Source organism: Benincasa hispida, chromosome 4, assembly GCF_027475165.1.
Source record: "Benincasa hispida cultivar pf3 chromosome 4, pf3_genome.v1.1, whole genome shotgun sequence".
Lineage (NCBI taxonomy): Eukaryota > Viridiplantae > Streptophyta > Magnoliopsida > Cucurbitales > Cucurbitaceae > Benincasa > Benincasa hispida.
The window spans coordinates 28,643,310-28,655,345 of NC_143481.1; the positions used below are offsets into that span (position 1 = coordinate 28,643,310).

Here is a 12,036-nt window from a genome sequence, read left to right on the forward strand (position 1 = left end):
GATTTTTGAGAGAAAAATTGGTTTGAAGAAAGGTTCTTCAACCTTGTTGCAACAGTGAGCTTTTCTCATTCATCTCTTGATTCAAGCTTGTTTTGAGTCCAACAACTCAATCTAGAGCACCAAAAGAATAGTGGGGAATATCTTGAGGTAGTCTACAATAAGATATGGAGAAGATTGCAGCTAGAGATGGAGTTTTGAAGAAGTTCTTCAAGAGGTATGTCTTGAAACCCATTTTTCTATAGAAACATGCTTTATATTATGCCAAAATTAGTGAATTTGAATGCTTAGATGATCCTTGTTCTTCCGCTGCAATTGATATAATCCTACAGTTTGTTGCCTTCATGCATTTCCAAGAGGGCAAATTATAAGGAATTATCACCACAGGCCACATACTATAAGAAGTGCTCATATTTCCAAACGGATTGAACCCATTTAAAACTAATCCTAAACGAACATTTCGGGGATCTAAAGCGAAATGAGGAAATTCACGATCAAAATGTTTCCATCCCTCTGCATTAACTGGATGTTGCAATACATCATCTGTTTCAACTCGCTTATCTTTATGCCATCTCATGTCAGAAGTGCCTTCTTTTGATGCAAACAATCGTTTTAATCTCGGTATCAATGGAAAATGACGCAATACCTTATGTGGTATTTTTTTACCCTTGCCATCATTAACTTTGTACCAAGACTGACCACAAATAGGGTATTGTTGCAAATCTGCAAACTCTTTCCAATACAATACACAATCATATTTGTACGCATGAATAGACTCATAACCTAGGCCTAAATCACGCAATTTTCACTTGGCTTCATTAAAGGAAGTAGGTATAGAAGTTTCAACTGGAAACACTGCTTTTAGCAATTCCAGCAGCATGTCAAACGATTTGTTACTCCAGCCATTGAGAATTTTGATATGCATCGACTTCACTAAAAAGTTCAATGACGAAAATTGCGAACAACCAGGGTATAATTCATTACGTGCTTCGGTCATTAAATCCTCGAATAAGTTTGTGGTATCCCTTTCTTGATCATTATAGGACATTTCATTCTTAATCCTTTCTTCTTTTGCATTTTCATTTTCAATTGGAACTTGTAAATCGTTTATAAGATTAAACATCTCATTTTCTTCGACAACTTTACTATCTATACTATCTACTTCAACATTTTGTATTAAATGACTTGTATGACTTTCAAAACTTCTAGATAAGTTTACTGACTCTCCATGATATACCCATTCACAGTATGAGGGAGATATTCCACATGTTAATAGATGTCATTCCACGATATCTATTTTTTCCCCAATTGAATTCATACAATTGTTGCATGGACATCTTATTCGTCCGGAATCATTAATATGAAACTTCGCCATATCTAAAAACTGGGATACTCATTCTCTATACTCTACTGATAACTTATTCCTTAGTTTAATCTATTCTTTATTCATCCTTAAAAATAAATCTTTTCTGACCAGCTTGTAATCTAAAGCAATAAACTGGATTAGAGGACAAAGTACAAAGTCTTTATTAAGCATGAATTTTGATTAACTTAATACAAAATTCCAAGTTTGTTCGGAGTATTTAAAATTTTAAATAATTTATAATAGGTGATTTGACTTTTTTTGCCCCTAATGTTATTGATTTTTCCCCTAAACTAAGTCCAAAATTAAGTAAATTATAACATCCATAACCCAAAAAATTACATAAATTGAAACATCCACAATCCATGGCTTAGATAAAAATTGCATAAATCGAAACATCTACAATCCATGGCTTAAAAAAAAAAAAAAAAAACAATGTTAATTAAAAACAATCCACAATAACATCCATACTCCAAAAAATTGCATAAATTGAAACATCCACAATCCATGGCTTAAACAAAAAACAATGTTAATTAAAAATAATCCACAATAACATTCACAATAAAAAAAAACTCAATCCACAATAACATGCTATAAATTAAAAATAATGATTTCAATTAATATACAAAATAAGAGAAAATAAAGGGAGAAGATTACCGGCGGGCGGTGATTGGCGGTTGGAAGAGGCGGTTGAAGGAGGGGAGGCGGCGGCGACTGGACTGTGGTAGTGGCGGCGATGGCTGCTTAAAGAAGCAAAGCGCAAAGGGAATTGAGAGGGATCAGCAAGCGAGGGAGCCGGCGGAGAGGGAGCGGAGCGGGGGAAGAAGGATGGGGAAAATGAGAGATCGGTATAAGGAAAGGGAGAATCGGTGGCGTGTTAGGTTCAAAATGAGAAGAATGGGAAAAATGAGGAAGAAGGGATTTGGTTTTTACCATATCCTATCTCCCGATGCCACTCGACGGTTAGGGTATGACCTCGGGTTCTGAGAAACTCCCGACGAATAGGCATCGGGAGTTCCCGGCCATTATACGTCGTTGGGAGACACCCTTTCTCCCGACGACCAAGCTCCCGACGACCGATTTAGGTGTTGGGGAGATCATTTTTCTTGTAGTGTTTAGGAACTAGGTATACAAAAACTTAAAAGTTTAGACCTTGTTTGGTAACAATTTCATTTTTTTTGTTTTTTATTTTTAAAAATTAAGCCAATTTCCTCATCATTTCTTATAGTGATTTAAATACTCGTTGAGTACAATGATTAAATTCTTAGTCAAATTTTGAAAACAAAAACACGTTTTTAAAAGTTCATTTTTTAGTTTTCAAATTTTGGCTTGATTTTTTTAAACTATTGATACAAAATAGATAACAAATGAAGAATTTTGATGATAGAAGTAGTGTCTATATGCTTAATTTTTTTTAAAAAACAAAAAACAAAATATTAATCTTAAAAATTTAATTTTTAATTGGTCTCAAAACTGAAAGTTGAAGGAATCACCGTTTTACACATTTTTCCATTGTGTATGTATTTGATTTTGCTATAAGTTTTTGATTGAGAGAAAAATATATTGGCTTACTCTTTTTTTTTTTTGGGAACAAAAATAGAAAAATGATTATAAAAACCCATACACAAAGAAACCAGTAGCGATTATGGCATTTTTTGTGGTACAAAGTTTATAAATCTAGGGGCAGATGCAATTAAATGTCTCATAAAGTAACAAAACCAACCCCACAAAAGTCAATCCATTACGCTTTACTCATTTTGTTTCTATTTTTTTTGTGTAAGGTTTTTAAATGGGCTCCACTCCTTCAATTTCCCTCATAATTATTTTGGAAAAACCACCTTTCACGATAATTGTATTTAATCATTGTTAGTCCATGAATTTTTAGGATGGAATTTAAAGGATAACTGAAGGTTTTTTTTCCCCTCCTTTTTTTAATTTTTAAAATAATTAAATGATATATAAATTAGTCAAATATTTTTAAATAATAATTTTAGAGAAAGGAGACATTTTTTTCCCTTAAAAATACTATTATAATTTAAGATGCCCTATAATTATTTAAAATATAACAAAAATTACTTAATGGACCTTTTAGACCTCTTTTTAAAAAATTTGAGAATTAATAAGGTAAATTTTGAAAACTCAAGAGACCAACACACTTATTCTTAAAATTTTGAAGATTAAAATGTTGCATTTTGAAAACCTATAAATCAAATACACCCATTCTTCAAAATTTGGGGGTTGATAGGATATATTTTTCAATAATTTATATTTAAATTATAAGTTTAATCCTTGAATTTTAAAAAATGTCTATTAAATCTATGAATCTTCAATTTTGTGTCTAGTAAATATTAAACTAAAATATCATTTTGGTCTCAAGATTTTGGAGTTTACTCAGTTTTAGGTCTATGTACATTCATATGTCCTATCTTTCAATAACAAGATTAATTCAATCTATTTAAGTGAATTTTTATCCAAATTGGTTAAATAATAAAAACAATCTTTGTGCAATAAAATATAATATGAGAATATGTTTCCAAATTTTAAGATATTGAGAGATAATCATTTTTGAAAAAAAATCATCAATAGACTAGCAATATTGAATAAATTTAAGATTTATTAAAAGAACATTGACTAAAATGGGGCATTTGAAAGGAAACTAAAATTGATCTATTTCTGAAGAACATGGATCAAAACGATACTTTAACCTAAAACATATTAAAATGTTTATACATAAACTTGTATATTAGACATAAAATTGAACTGTATGTCTAATAGGATCTTAATCTTTCAACTTTGTGGCTAGTATATATGTAAAATCTAAAAAAATTTGAATATGTCATTCACTTATTAGACATAATTAAAAATTTAATAACCTATCATACATTCGTTAAAATCCAAGGTCTCACAAGATATTTTAAAATTTGAAAATTATATAGACATAAACATAAGAAATTAGAAACCTAACTTGTAATATAACAAATAAATTACTTACATTCATCATTGTCCACAAGCTTTTCACTAAAGGTGGGAGTCGTTTTATAAAAGAAAATTAGTCATCACTTAGATTGTCTAAAGTAAAAGTCTTAAAAGATTCTAACATTGACCATTGATTAAAGAATATATCAATCACTTTTTATTACAATAAAATGGTTGAAGGAACAAGTAATATACTAATATTGGTTTGGAACATTGAATGGAGTAGTTGATGATGGTAAGAGCCATGGAAGATGCTAACAGATTTGGATAATTTTCGAAAATGATATTGAACTCTGTTATGTCTTTTTAATAGTTGGATTTGAAGTCGTCATAAATTTAATGGTCAATGTAATTATAACTCAATTAACTAAGATATATATCGTCGATTAAGAAATTTGAATTCTTTCATTTGAATAATGCATAGAATAAAAGAAAAAATTCGTAAATTTCGTGGGTTTAGTTCGAGATTATTAAATTTTAAATATTTTTACTTTACGCTTATTGTCGATTTTGTGATTATGTAATGGAGTTGAAGAACCTATTGAAATAGTAAATATGATCCAAATGTCAAAAATCAAAAAATAAAAGGGAAAAAAAAAGTTAAAGCAAAGTCAAGTCTAAGAAAGAAACATCACAAATTAAAAAAGAAAAAAAAAAAAAGAAGAGAAAATCAAGGATGAAGAAAAACCTTCATTTTCCAACTTAATTTGTTATAATATTTTCAAATCCTAAAATCTAGTAAAAGTTATTTGACCGTTATCATGAAAAACGACTTTTGCTTTTATTTATTTATTATTATTTTAAAATTGAAAATTATTATTATTATTATTTCTAAGACTAAATATTTGCTTTATGGTCCTTAATGTTCGGTTTTTTTCTTCTTATCCTTAATTTTTTTTTAATTTAATTATAATATATAGATAAAATTTCAATTAAATTCGTAAACTCACATTATTAACTAAACGATATGTAAAGTTAAAATGTATTTTACTATTTCAAATAAAAAAAATACTAATACGTCCAAATGAATATAGATAAACAAACACGTAGATGTGTTAACAAAATATGTGGTTTGACTCTCTTTTTGAAAAAAAAAAATAATAAAAACACTAATATTATAAATTTATTCAATGCATATTATATTCACACATTAAATTTTAAAGTAACTTATTACACATGACTTAATATATATATAATAACTTATTTAGCTTAAAATTGTTTGGCCCTTTAATATTAATATTGTTGTTTTGAAACTTATTAGAGAAATATTGTTGTTTTGGGTGTTCGAGGCTAGAGGTCGAACGTTGAGAACTCGACGAACAAAGAAAAACTTGGAAATAATACATAGGCCGAAACATCAACTTTCGACAAGGGAAATCTCGCGAATCTCACTTAGGTTGTCGAAGGTTGAAGTTTCGACACACATCCACCCTCGAGATTGCAGGTTTATTACTTTTATTTTTCCCTCATAGAGGAAATAAAGTAATGAGATGGTATACTATATATATATGTGTACTCGAGCTGGTTCTAACAACCTATGCATTTTGTTATCATTTCGAATTAGATGGAGGCTTGTGGGATTGACGTGAGGGGGTGAGGATAGCTATATTTCTGGAAGCGAACTCCAGGCGAATATGAAGCACATGGATACAAGTTATGCCTTGGAATGAAAGACAATTCTGAATTAATTTTGTCTACGAACAAAATTTTGTATATTAGGTTGTCGAAGGTTACACACATGTCGAAACTTCAAAGCGATTAAGGAGATAAGTGGGCTGAAGTAGAGGAGAGAGCGAGATTCAAAGCGAGATAGTAGGAGAGAGCGAGATGTTGAACGAGAATGTTGGAGAGAGCGAGATTCAAAGCGAGAATGTTGGAGAGAGCGAGATGACTAATCTGACTAACATTGAACTTGGTAAAATGAAATGGTTGAATAATTGAAAAATGAGATTATTTAGGAATACAAATTGAATGCTAAGATTACACATTGAGTTTCTGGTAGTAGATCCATAATAAAAAAAGTGTTTGTGATTGTTCCAGAAGAAATGAAAGAAATCATTAATGGAAAAATAACAACAATAACAGAGAGAGCGAGATCTTAGGAGAGAGCGAGAGTTAGATCTTAGGAGAGCGAGAGCGAGAGAGCGATACTAAGAGAGCGAGATCTTATGAGAGAGCGAGAGTGAGAGAGCAAGATCTTAGGAGAGAGCGAGAGTGAGAGAGCAAGATCTTAGGAGAGAGCGAGACTAAGAGAGCGAGATCTTAGGAGAGAGCGAGAGTCTTTACTTTATTTGAACTTTCCATATAAATATATATAAAAAAAGAGAAAAAAGAGCTAATAATCATACTATAATTAAATAATTATTAGACTATAATTGAATATATTAGATTATTATACTATAATTGAATAATCATTAGATAATAAATTGAATATATTAGATTATTAAACTATAATTGAATAATCATTAGACAACAAATTGAATATATTAGATTATTAAACTATAATTGAATAATCATTAGAAAACAAATTGAATATATTAGATTATTATACTATAATTGAATAATCATTAGACAACAAATCGAATATATTAGATTATTATACTATAATTGAATAATCATTAGACAATAAATTGAATAAATTAGATTATTATACTATAAATTGAATATATTAGATTATTATAATGTAAAACGTAAGATTACAAAAAAAAAAAAAAACATTGAATATACAGTAGATTATTATAAAAAAATTGAATATACAATAAATTATAAAAAAAAATTGAATATACAATAAAATGAATATATAATAAAAAAAATTATTTATTATTCAATCCTTAACTATCTGAAGCCCATCTTAGTAATGAAGGACACTTCCTTCGATTATGTCCTAACTGGTTACAAAATCCACATCGTTGTCGAGTGGTTGGTTCTGTCCAATCCATCTCGTTGTGATAACGTGAACTTTTCGGTCTACCAGGTCTTCTCAACAACGATGGATCAGGATGTAAGATGGGCATATTAGGGTGTGTGATCTAGTAATCTTCATGCGGTACAGGTTGAAATTGAGGAGAGTAACATTCAGTTGACAATTTGTAGTAATCCTCAATAAAATCTTCGTAGTTCATGTTAAAATGTGAGCAAACGGCCATAAAATGCGAGCATGGAATGTCGAATGCTTGCCACTTGTTACATGAACAGTACCGTTCGGTATGATGGCTTGTTCGAGATCACCAAGTATGAAACAACTGAGAGAAATTGTAACACACAAAGATGTGTGTTTAATTTCAGATCGACATGCTGGTATAATTGCAGCAGTGAACAACCCAGCAAATGGTTAGACGGGACCGAAATGTCACCATCGTTTCTGCTTACAACATATCGTCAGCAACTTCAATAAAAAGTACAAATTTAATTCATTGAAAAATTATGTTTATCGTGCCGGGTGTCAGTTTCAAATTCAAAAGTTCAACAAAGCAATTGAAGATATCAAAGGAATAAATCGAAGTTGTCTAAGTTTTTTTGACAACATTAGTTTAGAGCAATGGACTCAAGCACATGATGGAGGATTCAGATATGGGTGAATGACGACAAATCTATCAGAGTGCATAAATGGAGTCCTCAAAGAAGCTCGAATGTTGCCTATAAATGCTCTTACTCAGATAACATTCTTCAAATGCGTGAACTATTTCGAGAAAAGAAGAGCATAAATAAGGGATGCATTGGAGTGTCAAGATAAACCCAGGACCTGTTGATCCCGATGTTTTGTACGACCAGTCCATTCATCGTTCATATGTTGTATGGCGGGATCGTACTACTGGAGAAATATCTTGCAGACGTCGAGAGGCAAGATTTATTCAGTTGGACTGGCATTTGATCACAACATTGGTCGAGAGATGGAGGCCCAAGACACATACATTTCATATGTCTGTTGGAGAGTGCACTATCACTCTACAAGACATAGAAGTGTTGTTGGGGTTACCTGTTGACGGTGAGCCGGGCACTAGAGTGATGTACGATGGCTGGTTAGAAGTTTTTCAACCTAATTGATTATTTTATTCACACTAAATCTAATTGATTATTTTATTCACATTTTTATTGTATTTGTCTTTAATATTCTCTAATATAATATTTTGTGTTTCAGGTTATTTGGGAGCCGTACAAAATTATTGTGCATACTTTGCCTAATTTTGTACGAATGGTTAAAACATATGGCGGACGATGAGTCCTCTCATATGTTTTCACATTGGTGAGTGGCATCTTCCTGACAGGGTGATGAGACAATTCAGTTTTCAGTAGGATGTCCCATCGTCTTGTAATACTGAACCCGTACTACATGATATTGACCTAAGGACTGGAGATTGGTCCGAAAAAGTTGCATATTTGGTAGTGCGATGGCACTATCGTGCAAGGTTTATTACGGTGGGGGTTTTTCTTGAACAGTTTGATACAGATGTCACTCTAGAATATATTCATTAGTATAATAATATCACAAGGCGCTACGTCACTTGTCCGGGAGCAGTTGTGGGTCATCTGGTAAATGAATGAATATTATCTAATTTTTTTAAATTTAAATTTATTTTAATTATTTTCTAATTGTTTTATAATTCACAGAGATCGAACAACAGTAGACTCCGCGAGGTTGCGAATGATCCGAACCAAGTTCTTGCTATATGTAGTGACAACCAAAGCTATATGGAGGAAATTCATTATATGTACGATATACCTATTATTCCTCCACCAGCTCCTAGACGTAGAGGACCTGTTCGGGAAGAGGATGAGTTTGATGAGGTTGCACATAATGTGGAAGAGTTGCCCCCTATGACGCAGATGCAGAGTCAAATTAATTATGTTAGTCCGATGATGATGTTGCCAACATTTGGTTTAGGACATTATGACTTAGAGGCTGGTTCTTCGTTTTCATACGTGCATGGACATGGTCAGGGTCGTGGAGAGCATAATGAATATTTATATTATGAAGCGCCTGCAGAGGTACCAGAGCAACATCAAGAAGAACCGAGCAACCTTAAGTTCGAAGTCGACAATGATAACCAACTCGAAATCGACAACGTCCGCCTTGTGGGACATATTGATTTTTGTAATTTATTTTTATTTAAATGAGATATTTAATTTACATTTTTTTTATTTTCATGAGTTATTATTTTTTTAAATTTATTCTTTTTAGAGTTTAAATAAAATAATAAAATATTTTTAGAAATTGTTTTTATAAAATGGATTTTTTTTTTTAAAAAAAGAAAGTAAGAAAGGATTAGAAAGAAGAAGGTGGAATGTGTAATAATTAAAAAGGAAAAAAAGGGAAATTTGTACGGTATTCTCACTCTCTATCAAAATCTCGCTATCTCGCTCTCGCTCTCGCTTACGTTCACGCCTTCGCTCTCGCTCGCGCCCTCGCCCACGCTCACGCTCACGCCCTCGCCCATGTGCACGCCCTCGCCCACGCCCACGCGCATGCCCTCGCCCACCCCCGCGCACGCCCTCGCTCTCGCCCACGCCCACGCCTCGCCCTCGCCCTCGCCCTCGCCCAGGCCCTCGCCCGCGCCCACGCCCTCGCCCGCGGCCCTCGCCCACGCCGCGCCCTCGCCCACGCCCGGCCCTCGCCCACGCCCTCCTCTCGCCGCGCCCTCGCCCACGCTCGCGCCCTCGCCCACGCTCGCCCTCGCCACGCTCGCGCTCGCCCTCGCTGCGCCACGCTCGCGCCCTCGCCCACGCTCGCGCCCTCGCCCACGCTCGCGCCCTCGCCCACGCTATGCCCTCACGCTGCCCTCGCTCACGCCCTCGCCCACGCTCACGCCCTCGCCCACGCTCACGCCCTCGCCCACGCTCACGCCTCGCACGCTCACGCCTCGCCCTCGCGCACGCTCACGCCCTCGCCCTCGCGCACGCTCACGCGCCTCACGCGCCTCGCGCACGCTCACGCCCGCCCTTCGCTCACGCCCTCGCCCTCGCTCACGCTCTCGCTCACGCTCTCGCTCTCGCTCACGCTCACGCCCTCGCTCGCCCTCGCTCACGCCCTCGCTCACGCCCTCGCTCACGCCCTCGCTCACGCCCTCGCTCACGCCCTCGCTCACGCCCTCGCTCACGCCCTCGCCCTCGCCCTCGCTCACGCCCTCGCTCTCGCCCTCTCCCTCGCTCTCGCTCACGCCCTCACCCTCGCTCACGCTCACGCCCTCGCCCTCGCTCACGACCACGCCCTCGCCCTCGCCCTCGCCCTCGCTCTCGCCCTCGCCCTCGCTCTCGCTCTCGCTCACGCCCTCGCCCTCGCCCTCGCTCACGCCCACGCTCTTGCTCAGAATCCCGCTCTCGCTCTTGCTTAAAATCTCGCTCTCGAATTTGATTGGGAAGTTCAGTGGCAAAAAGAAGGAGATTCATTAGCTCGTTATTTAGTCAGACCTGCCGAGATGATAGAATCCGTAAAAATTATTCAACAAACTTTGGAAGGAATTCCAGGGGGACATTTTGAAAATTTAGAAATACGATCTTTTGATAGAGAAAGGTCTCCGGAATGATAATTAAACAGATTCAATAATAATGTTAGGAAGGGTAAGGTCGAGGGTTTAAAGTTCGACATACAAGTGAAAGGAAGGTCGAGGGTTCAAAATTCGACCTAGAATTTTGAACCCTCGACTTATCTAGGTCGAATTTTCAACTCTCGACTTATTTTTTTAAAAAAAACAATATTTTTACAAATAGTTTGAAAACAACAATATTTTCCTAAATAGTTTATAAAAGGACAATATCCTTTTAATTTTCCCAAAATTGTTTCATCATTTTAAAACATGGATTAACTAAAATATCGGTATACATGAATGATTGGCAAGCTCTCTATTATCATTTTTCAATATTTAGCAATTACAACAACGGTAAAAGTATTTATGTGTAATATATAAACATACTTAGTGATTGTAAAGATTTAATCAACAAAGATAAAAGTGATGTTTTTATAAAATTATAAATCAAATTGAAGAAGCACTACAACATTAGAATTATAGATTCACGTTATGTTTAGTTTTTGAATATCGTATTTTTATCAAATACTCCCAAATTGAATTAGACTTATAAATTAAATTTCCCCCTTTTCTTGCAAGTTAAAAACATATGGAAGGATGATTTAACCCTGTGATATTTTATTTTTTTTCCTCCTTGTGATATTTTAGTTGAGAGCCTTGAATTCATGAATTGGCTTAGAAAAACATTATCTTTTTAGTTTTTAACCTCTAAAATTTGAAAAATAAGTGTGCTTGATCCTCCAATTTTTAAACTAAACCTTTTTAATCTCTAAATTTTTAAAAAATAGAATTTAGTTATGATGTAACTTCTTAGTTCCTAAGTTTTTTATTTTAAAAAAAGCAATAAAGTACTTGAAGTAAATTATTATTATTATTTATAATAATAAAAAATTATGACCTTTAAATATATTATTATAATTTTGGAAACTAAAATGTATTATTAAAATTTTAGAAACTAAAATGTAAATCTTGAAACACTAAGGGGGTGTTTGGGGCAAAGATTATCATCACGTCTTGCTAACCCCCATATGATATAATATTTACTATTTGTTACTATTTTTACTATTTTACATTCATCATTTTTTAAAAATTTTTTTTGTTACCTTGTTTATTATTTCTTTTTCAAACTAAAATAGTTTACACTGAACACATACTATTATAACCCAAACTAAAATAATT

General features: G+C 34.2%; 1 pseudogene; it reads left to right on the forward strand.

The window, feature by feature from the left end:
• Positions 1 to 164: 164 nt before the first annotated feature.
• Positions 165 to 9,423, forward strand: LOC150036612 (uncharacterized; annotated as a pseudogene).
• The last annotated feature ends 2,613 nt before the right edge of the window (positions 9,424 to 12,036 follow it).